Source organism: Pelophylax lessonae (assembly GCF_965119305.1).
Source record: "Pelophylax lessonae genome assembly, chromosome: 1".
NCBI classification, from domain to species: domain Eukaryota; kingdom Metazoa; phylum Chordata; class Amphibia; order Anura; family Ranidae; genus Pelophylax; species Pelophylax lessonae.
This window is the reverse complement of record NC_138768.1, coordinates 529875898-529886826: the sequence shown is the minus strand read 5'-3', so window position 1 is coordinate 529886826 and position 10929 is coordinate 529875898.

Sequence of the window (10929 nt, the reverse complement as noted above, 5' to 3'; positions counted from 1 at the left end):
GCGATGTCCATGAGTCCCTCAGCCAATCGGGACTCTTGCTCCTGATTGGCTGAGACACAGCAGCGGTGCCATTTGCTCCCGCTGCTGTCATTCAAAGTCAGTTAGCCAATCAGGAGATAGACAGGGTGGGGCCAAATGGCAGCTCTGTGTCTGAATGGACACACGGAGCTGTAAATCTGCTCAGGTGCCCCCATAGTAAGCTGCTTGCTGTGGGGGCACTTGTTCGAAGGGAGAGGCCAGGAGCAGCAACGAGGGACCCAAGAAGAGGAGAATCAAGGCTGCCCTGTGCAAAACCAACTGCACAGAGTAGGTAAGTATGACATGTTTGTTATAAAACATATATAACATAGCATTGTATATTAAAAAAAAAAATATGAGGCTTTACAATCACTTTAAGTGTAAAGAAAGTGGAATCTATTTATCTTTCTGCACTCCACAACTTGAATGAACTACTGAGCATGACTGTTAATTGATTTTTAGAATAGGTGATTGGTAAGGTCTTGGAAAGTGTTTAAAGTGATTGTAAAAAATATACATATTTTTTTTAGCCACTTAAATGCTTGACACTTTTACTCCCTTTCTGCCCAGGCCAATTTTCAACTTTCAAGCTGTCACACTTTGAATGACAATTGCGCAGTCATGCAACACTGTACTAATATGATGTTTTTATCATTTTTTTTTCCACACAAATAGAGCTTTTTTTTTTTTTTTACACACTATGATTGCTTATAACTGTGAATTATACAATTATAAGCAAATATTTTTTTTCTGATTAAAATATATTCATTCAGTGTTTACTATTGTTATTAGCTGTGATTGGCCACAGCTACTCACATAGTACAGATGGGCTGTGATATGATGTGATGTCTATACCATGTTATCACTGTGACTTGTCAAAGAACTCATTACAATAGTACACAATTGTGTACAATTGTAACGTGATCTGCTGAGATTGGGCACAGCTATCACATGGTACCAGCAGCAGGCTGGTACTTTGTTCTGTCATCCCCTTAGTCCGTTGGACACAGCGGGTGACAGATCGCACCAGAGCACTACCTCCCAGAATAACAGGGCTTCTGCTAAGCCATCATATTACAATAGGTTTGGGCGGGAGGGGGTTAAATAACAAACATGTCATACTTACTTGCTCTGTGTAATGGTTTTACACAGAACAGCCCTAATTCTCTGGGGTCCCACACCAGCATCCCTGGCTCCTCCTCCTTCCCCTCTTCCAATTGCCCCAATAGCAAGTAGCTTGCTATGGGGCACTAGTATTGGCTCGATCTTGCGCCTGGCTCTGTGTGTCCATTGACATACACAGCAAGGCTCAGCCCTGACCCCACTCCTCACAGACTGTGATTGACAGCAGCAGGAGCCAATGGCTACCTCTTCTGCCTCCATGGCCAGCGAAGAAGGATAAAGAGGAAAAAGCCGCTGCTCTTGGGCACAAAGCTAAAATGAGATTGGGCTCAAATAAGTATTTAGGGGGCGGGGGCAGTGGAGCATAACACAGAAGGTTTTTTTACCTTAAAGTGTTACTATATCCAGGGCCGTGCATTTACTATATCTGGTCTCCCACAGTACATAAAATATGGAAATGCATTCATTTTAGTAAATATAAACTGCTAAATATCTTTTATTCATAAGCAGTATAAAGCAGTCTTGTGACTTCTATCAGTGTCCAGCCAAATGCTGGTTAAAATTTGTAGGAGGACTTTATATTTTCCTCTTACTGTCCTTTGGGGCTGCATGCCCCCTGACCCACTGTCTGGACAGTGTTGATTGGCCCTGTGCCGATCACATGCTCCCTCCCAAAAAAAAAAAAAGTACACTTTAGCAATACACACCAAACTGAGCATGTGCAGGGGGCCTCTTAGGGCTCTGTGTTATCAGGAGATGAAATGGGGACTGTAGAAGAAGGGGAGAATAAGAGAAGACAGGGTCAAACAGCCTTTCTTGCACAATTCAGAGGATTAACCCCTTAGGTTCCACAGTAAATATAACAAGCATGCTTAACTGTTTATTTATAGACTGATTTTACTGTTGAGGATTTAGTATCACTTAATGGATAAAATGCATTATGGTAAAAAAAAAAAAAAAAAAAAAAAAAAACCTTCTGCCTTTAGAATCACTTTAACATCATCTTGATGTCCATGAAACTACTCTTTACTTTTAATGGTGTGTATTGGGACATTATTATCCTGAAATATGGGAACAAAGTTTGAATTTGGTCCTGTAAAATAGCTCCATACACCTTGGCCTCTCTACAATTTTGTAGAGCATTCATGAGACACAAAGACTCCTGTGTGATGGCTACCATTACCGTTTTAGATCCTTTGCCATGTTTAACAGATTGCAAAAGAAGATGTAGTTTGAATCCAGGCTCTGGCAGTCCCTTGAAATAAACCCATCTGGCTGTAGGAAATAGAATGAAAACGAGTCATCAAGCCATATTACTTTTTCATCCCTTGGCATATAGGTTTTGGATTCCTTACAGCATTTTATGCTTCTTTGTATACTTGCCTTGGTTACAAGTAGTCTATAAATGTTAGTCCAGCATAAGCTTTGTGAATCTCACAATGTACAGATTTTGTTGAGACTGTCTCGTAAATGTGGTGATTTAACCACTTAAGCCCCAGAAGATTTTACCCCCATTCCGACCAGGGGGTATTTTGCGATTCGGCACTGCGTGACTTTAACGGACAATTGCGCGGTCGTGCGACGCTGTACCTAAACTAATTTGGCGTCCTTTTTTTCCCACAAACAGAGCTTTTTTTTGGTGGTATTTGATCACCTGTGCGATTTTTTGATCACGTGCTATAAACAAAAAAAGAGCGTCAATTTTGCAAAAATAACAATATTTTTCACATATTTTTATATGAAATTCCCCCCAAAAAAAATGTAAAAATCAAAATTTTTTAACGGCCAATTTGTTTTATGCTACCTATGTTTGGTAAAAAAAAATCGCAAAAAGCGTATTTTGATTGGTTTGCGCAAAAGTTATCGCGTTTACTAACAAAGGGAAAGATTTTTGTCATTTTTGTTGTTTTTTTTTAACGCGTAATGGCGGCGATCTGCGATTTTTTTTGCGGTACTGCGACATTGCCGACATTGTCCGACAGATCGGGTCCGACAGATCGGACCCTTGACTGACATTTTTGACACTTTTGGGGTTACCAGTGACATTTCTACAGTAATCAGTGCTATATATATGCACTGTTACTGTAAAATACACTGGTAGTGAAGGGGTTAACTTTATTTGGGAGGGAGGGGCTGTGTGTGTCCCTAGGGGCGTGCTTTCTACTGTGATTGGCTGTGGCTTCAGCTGTAAGGACACTGATCAACGGATCTACATAGTAGATCCATGTGATCAGTGTCTTTGCAGCGAGGAGAATGACAGGCAGCTTGTTTACACAAGCTGCCTGACATTCTCCCTCTCCCCCGCCGATCGCCGAGTGGCCGGCGGACATCGGGTCCGCTGGTCACACGCGCGGGGGGGTCCGTGACCACGCGGGAGCGGGAGCTCGCCTCCGGGGGCGCGCGCTCGCCCCCTTGACCCTCACAAGCAAGCAACGTAGCCCTACGTTAGTTTGCCTGTGAGGGGCTGACCGCCGACGTAGATAGTCGTGCGGCGGTCGGCAAGTGGTTAACACTGTGTACCCTGGATACCCTGTTAAATACCCTATTATTATTATTATTATTATTATATGTAATATTATTAATATTAATATTATTTTATTATAATGGTATATTATTATTATTATTATAGTATTCCCTGTTAGTAAGTTTAAAGTTGAATTCATTGTACCTCTTTACCAGCTTAGCTTACCCATGTTTGGTATAGGCTATTCTTATTAATCACTGAGATTGCACTCACAGGACTTGCCCCAGCACTTACCCCATCACTGAGATTGCACTTACAGAAATTGTCCCAGCACTTACCCCATCACTGAGATTGCACTTACAGAAATTGTCCCAGCACTTACCCCATTACTGAGATTGCACTTACAGAAATTGTCCCAACACTTACCCCATCACTGAGATTGCACTCACAGGACTTGCCCCAGCACTTACCCCATCACTGCGATTGCACTCACAGGACTTGCCCCAGCACTTACCCCATCACTGAGATTGCACTCACAGGACTTGCCCCAGCACTTACCCCATCACTGCGATTGCACTTACAGGACTTGCCCCAGCACTTACCCCATCACTGAGATTGCACTCACAGGACATGCCCCAGCACTTACCCCATCACTGAAATTGCACTCACAGGACTTACCCCATCACTGAGATTGCACTCACAGGACTTGTCCCAGCACTTACCCAATCACTGAGATTGCACTTACAGGACTTACCCTGGCATTTAGATTGCACTCACAGTACTTGCCCAAGCAATTACCCCATCACTGAGATTGCACTCACAGGACTTGTCCCAGCACTGAGATTTCACTCACAGATAGTGTCCCAGAACCTACCCCATCACTGAGATTGCACTCACAGGACTTGCCCCAGCACTTACCATGTCACTGAGATTGCACTCACAGGACTTGTCCTAGGACTTACCCCATCACTGAGATTGCACTCACAGGACTTGCCTCAGCACTTACCCCATCACTGAGATTGCACTCACAGGATATGCCCAAGCACCTACCGCATCACTGAGATTGCACTCACAGGACATGCCCAAGCACTTACCCCATCACTGAGAATGCACTCACAGGACTTGTCCCAGCACTTACCTCATCACTGAGATTGCACTTACAGGACTTGCCCCAGCACCCAGGGCTTACCCTGGCATTTAGATTGAACTCACAGGACTTGTCTGAGGATGTCAAACAGCCTCCTACATGCACCATGCAGAAGGAAAAAGATGCCGGGTATGAGATTTCCGGTGGCAACAAAGGCCGCAAAGCCGCATCTGCATCCCGCCACTGCCAAATTCTTAAAGGCCACATCCCGCAGCTGTCCCAGGGTAGTCTGGCCCTGTACCCTATTACTAACAGGAGTCTTTACTGGTGTCACTACATTTTGTAAAACATTTTTTATAGCTAACAAATTCTTTGGTTGTGGTCGATGAACTCAGGATGTTTGAGTATAGTGGAGACTGCACGTGATGTATTGGGGTGTCAAGGTGTAATGGGGACTGCATATTGGGCTGTCTCAGTGTAATGGCTACAATTTGTATGTGATACATTTGGCTGCATGTGATTTATTATATTGTATTATATTGTCTCTGTGTGATAGTGTAATGTGTATGAGCTGTGTATATGTGATATGTAATGTGTATTGGCATTGGGCTGGCTGTGTGTGATGAGAATGTGTGTGATTATTTTGTGCTGTTAATGTGTGATGGGGACTACTTGTGTTTGTGATGGTTTTGGGCTGTCTGTGTGTGGTGGGACTAACTGTGTTTGTCTTTGAATGACAGTAATAACCACTGATGAGTAGATAGCATCATGTAACTGGTCAAATGTGACCTGTATAAAAGTTGGTGAATCCAGGAGAAACACAAACTAAAATTACGTGTTTCATTCTAACACAATATGTAATCCTGGGTACATATATATAGATTATCTACTCAAAAGCTTCACTTTGTTACTTTCATATTTATGATTCGTTATCACAAATATATATACATAAATAATGAATTATCCGAAAATGAAACAATTATCCACTTAGGCCCCGGAAGATTTTACCCCCTTCCTGACCAGGGGGTATTTTGTGATTCGGAACTGCGTGAATTTAACGGACAATTGCGCGGTCGTGCGACACTATACCTAAACAAATTTGACCTCCTTTTTTTTCCCACAAACAGGGCTTTCTTTTGGTGGTATTTGATCACCTGTGCGATTTTTTGATCATGCGCTATAAACAAAAAAATAGCGACAATTTTGCAAAAATAACAATATTTTTCACATTTTTTTATATGAAATTCCCCCCCAAAAAAATGTAAAAATCAGAATTTTTTAACATTTTCGGCCAATTTGTTTTATGCTACATATGTTTGGTAAAAAAAATCACAAAAAGTGTATTTTGATTGGTTTGCGCAAAAGTTATCGCGTTTACTAACAAAGGGAAAGATTTTTGTCATTTTTGGTGTTTTTTTTTAACGAGTAATGGCGGCGATCTGCGATTTTTTTTGCGGTACTGCGATATTGCGGCGGACAGATCGGACCCTTGACTGACATTTTTGACACTTTTGGGGTTACCAGTGACATTACTGCAGCAATCAGTGCTATACATATGCACTGTTACTGTAAAAATGACACTGGCAGGGAATGGGGTTAACTGTATTGGAGAGGGAGGGGTTAAGTGTGTCCCTAGGGGCGTGTTTCTAACTGTGATGGGACATGGCTACTGGTGTAAGAACAGAGATCAACGGTTCTACATAGTAGAACCATCTGATCTCCATTTTTACACAGGGGAGAATGACAGGCGGCTTGTTTACATTAGCCGCCTGCCTTTCTCCCTTCCCGGCGAACGATCGCGAGTGACCGGCGGACATCGGGTCTGCCGGTCACACGCACTGACTTGTTAGGGAACGAGCCAGGGCGGGCGTGCGCCTCAGCGGGCGCGCGCTCGTCCGCTATTCTCTCACAAGCCAGTGACAGGCTAGTGACGTACCGGGGCTGACCGCCGCAGTATATGTACTTGCGGCGGTCGGCAAGTGGCTAGAATGTCCACTTCACGCACTCCCTCAGCCCCTTCCATCCATTTCTCTCCCCCTTATATCTCCCTTCTATCCATATCCCCCCCAGTGTCTCTCTTCCATCCATGTCCTCCTTCCTCCCTTCCATCCATTTTTCCTTCCTCAACTCCATCCGCATCTCTCCCCCTTGCCAACCTCTCCCCTTTCGTCCATATTTCTCCCCCCTTGCCAAGCTCCCCCTTTTCCTCCATATTTCTCCCCTTGCCAACCTCCCCCCTTTCATCCATATCTCTCTCTCCCCCCTGCCAACCCCCCCCTTTCATCCATATCTCTTCCCCCCGTGCCAATCTCTCTCCTTTCATCCATATCTCTCCCCCCCTTTAATCCATATCTCTCCCCCACCAACCTCCTCCCTTTACCAACTTCCCCCTTTCATGCATATCTCTCCTCCTCCTTGCTAACCCTCCCCTTTCATCCATATCTCTTCCCCCCTTCTTCAATATTTCACCCCTCCTTGCCAACCTCCCCCCTTCCTCAATATCTCCACCAGCCCCCTTGCCATCATCCCCCCTTCCTCAATACCCCCCCTTGCCAACCCCCCCCTTTTTCAATATGCCCCCCTTTTGCAACCCCCCTTTCCTCAATACCCCCCCCCCCTTGCCAACTTCCCCCCTTCCTGAATATCTCCAGCTCCCTTGCCAACCCCTCCTTCCTCAATACCCCCCCCTTGCCAGCCTCCCTCTTCCTCAATATCTCCAGCCCCCTTGCCAACCTCCCCCTTCCTCAATATCACCAGACCCCTTCCCTACCTCCCCCCCTTCTTTAATATCAACCCCCCCTTAGCATCACCCCCCTTCCTCAATATCTCCAGTCCCCTGTGCCAACCTCCCCCCTTCCTTAATACCCCCCCCCTTGCCAACCTCCCCCCTTCCTCAATATCTCCAGCCCCCTTGCCAACCACCCTTCTTCCTCAATATTCCCCCCTCCTTGCCAACCTTCCCCTTCCTCAATATCTCCAGCCCCCTTGCCAACCTCCCCGCTTCCACAATATTTCCCCCCCTTGCCAACCTTCCCCTTCCTCAATATCTCCAGCCCCCTTGCCAACCTCCCTACTTCCTCAATATTCCCCCCTCCTTGCTCAATATTTCCCCCCTCCCTGGCCAACCTCCCCCCTTCCTCAATATCTCCAGCCCCCTTGCCACCCCCCCATCTTACTCAATATACCCTCCCACCCTTCCTGAAATCTACCTACCTATGCAATCCTCGTGCCACGCAGCAGTCACAGAACCGGCTATCCAATAAATGGCTATCCCCACTTGCCTTCCTCCTTGCCGTTTGGCCTGTCATGGCAGTGGAGGAGAGTGGAGGGGGGCACCTGATGTCAGGCGGGCTGTCTGTGTCATGCTAAGCGACAGGTAGTCACGTGACACCCGGCGCTCCTACGCAGACCATGAGGGGGAGGTGCTCCCCCTGTGTACTGTAAGGTGACCAGATTTTTAAAATGAAATCCAGGGACAATTTTTTTTTTTTATTGGCAAGTGGTAAAATATTTTATAAGCATATTTTATTGAAATGATAAATGCAGTGTATGTGTTTATAGATAGATTGTATGATATATATGTTATTTCTCACATTTCGTCCATGAGATAGAAAAAAAAAGATAGAGGAAAAACTTGGAGGGGTGATGGGGCGGCAAAATTCAAATCCAATCGAGCAGGGGTGATGGTGTCACCCTCTCTGCAAAAGGTAAGAAATACTGCAGAGCTGCAATGTGCAAATAGTGATGAAACACCCCATATATATATAAATCATAATAATAAAATGTACAATATGCACATCAATTGTACATTTTATTATGATTATATATAGGGGGTTCACCACTATTTGCAGTTTGCAGCTCTGCAATATTTCTTACCTTTTGCAAAGAGGGTGACACCATCACTACTATATTCTAATGCACTGGTTGATTAGCATCTCTGGTATTATTAATGTATGTGTGTGTGTGTGGGGGGGGGGGGGGGTCACCAGTATTTGCACTTTGAAGCTCTGCAATTTTTCAAAATATTTTTGCAGAGAGGGTGACACCATCACTACTATTTTGCAATACACTGGTTGATTTGCACTGGATATTCATTTATAGGTTTTACCATTGCACTTATAAGTCCATTTGTATAATTTTATAGATGAAGTGTAGGGCAGTGCTGCATCTTTTGCTTTTTATTGTTGCACGTTAGATGAGGGAACCAGCTAACAAGATTCTCTTATTGCTTTTGAGATTTTTTTTTAGTTGCATGGTAGTTGTTTTACTTGATTTGTGTGTCCTCTGTGGACAGGTGTCAGGGAACTACCAATATCCTGGCGAATCAGCGAATTCGCGCATTGGCGCGAATGCGCATGCGCGCCCAAACACGGGCAAACGCAGTTAGGAATGTGCGTGCGCCAATGCGCACGCGCGTACGCCATGCGTAATGGCGCTTGGCGCCAAATGGCCTATTTAAAGCCAGCAGCCACAACATCTAGTTGCTGGATGATCAACAGCCTCCCGTGTTCCCTGTGCCCTGTTAACCTGCTGATCTTGCCTTCTCGTTGCCGACCCGGACTGTCTGACTTTGCTTCTCCTGGCTCCTGACCCCTTGGCTTGCTCTCGGATTCCTGTTGTCTTCTCCAATACTTGACCTTGGCTTGGCTCCTGACTTCGCTCCAGTATTTCTCCCAGTCTGTTCCTGTCTGCACCTTTTAACTGCCTGGCTTGCCAAAGTGTTCCAGACCTGCTTGGGACTTCTCAACAAGTTGGTTCCTGCTCCCATCCTGGTCATCCCAACCGGCAACCCGTGCTACTTCGGGCACAGCACTCCCTGTCCCACTTCCAGGGGTACTCTGCACCTAGCCGCAAGGGGAGCCCTCTCTACACTCCGGCTTCGGATCAGGTACGTGACAGTATCATCCAGCCATGTCAGAAGCCGAGAGAGGTGCCAGCAAGTGACAGCATTAACTCAGGCGGTGAAGAATCTTCAGGATGGGTACTTCCAACTGGAAGGTCGTTTACAGTACCTGACTACACCATCTCTGGCAGCGACTCCAAATCCACCCGCTGCAGTCTCCACCTCCGCTCCTGCAACTTCAGGACAGTCAGCTCCAACTCCTACGATGATAGCTCCGCCTCCAGAACCAAGAGTACCTATACCTGAACGCTTCTCGGGGGATCGCCGCAAGTTTAAGTCATTCAAAAATGCCTGTCTGTTATACCTGGCCCTGCAACCCAGAACTTTTTCTTTAGAGACAGTTAAAGTGGGGTTTATTATTTCCCTGTTGTCTGATGAACCCCAGTCCTGGGCCCATCAGTTACTGGAACAGAAGGATCCTGCTGTCAGTTCCGTTGAGGTTTTCTTCGAGGCTATGGCACAGCTGTACGATGACCCACAACGTATGGCCACTGCCGAAGCTACGCTCCATAAGCTACAGCAAGGCCGACGCCCTGTAGAGGATTACACAGTGGACTTTCGTAGGTGGGCCGCAGACACAGGGTGGAATGAGGCCGCTCTCAAATACCAATATCGGTTAGGTCTGTCTGAAACCCTGAAAGATGAGTTGGCACGAGTAGAGACCCCCACCTCATTAGAGGGGCTCATTCAACTCGCCATCCAATTGGACAGACGTTTGCGGGAACGCAGGTCTGAACGAGCTCAGTCTTATCAGCCTACTTGGATGTTACCCAAGGTGCCACCATCTCCTGCTCCTCTACCCACTGCTACCAACCCAATGTCTCCTGAAGAGCCTATGCAGATCGGAGTGGTCCGCACAGCCTTAACCCCTGCTGAAAGGCTTCGTTGCAGGCAATTGAACTTATGTCTTTACTGTGGGGAAGATGGACACTTTCTCCGTGACTGCCCAGTGAGACCAAGTAAGCCCGCTGCTTTCAACCATCTGCATCTCCAAATTCCGGGACCCTCTCCCGCTCACCTAGTCCTTCTTGTTTCATTACAGGTGGCAGAAGGAGAGATCAAGCTGCCAGCAATCATTGATTCCGGAGCCTGCAGCTGTTTCCTGGATATCTCTGTGGCAAGAAACCTTCACATTCCACTCCAGACCAAGCGCCATAAACTGGAAATCCACCTTGCAGACGGCACCACTCCTAGGTCCGGGCCCGTCATTCAGGAGACCTTACCCGTACTTGCCACTACTGGCCCTGGCCATAAGGAACTTCTTAACTTTGACGTCCTTCCTTCACCTATGTTTCCTGTAATTCTGGGAATTCCGTGGCTACGGGCCCATAACCC